Source organism: Crocodylus porosus, unplaced genomic scaffold (genome assembly GCF_001723895.1).
Source record: "Crocodylus porosus isolate Cpor-Errol unplaced genomic scaffold, CroPor_comp1, whole genome shotgun sequence".
Lineage (NCBI taxonomy): Eukaryota > Metazoa > Chordata > Crocodylia > Crocodylidae > Crocodylus > Crocodylus porosus.
Window position 1 is genome coordinate 25,357,836 of NW_017728916.1, and position 336 is coordinate 25,358,171.

The following is a 336-nucleotide window of genomic DNA, read 5'->3' on the forward strand; positions in this document are numbered from 1 at the left end:
CCTAGAAATTGGGGAAAACAAATTTTATATTTATGTTCCAAAGTGAACAAATCTCTCCTCTTTGCAAGCAAATGAACTATAGCAAGTTTATTAACAGGGAAAAGGGGAGAAGCACACAATGTTAATGAAAGGTAAGCGTGTGCTCTCTTTCAGGTTGGCTCATCTCCGGCAGGCTTTAAACTAGGCTCATCGGGGGAAAGGGAGGATGAGGACAGAGGGAGCCATGGAACACCGAACCAAGGGTCACCCACAAGAACAGCCCAGCCAAGACAGGTGACGAGCACAAGAAATAAAAAGGTAAGAGACAGGGGCCTGGAGACTCCCGGGATTGGGGGG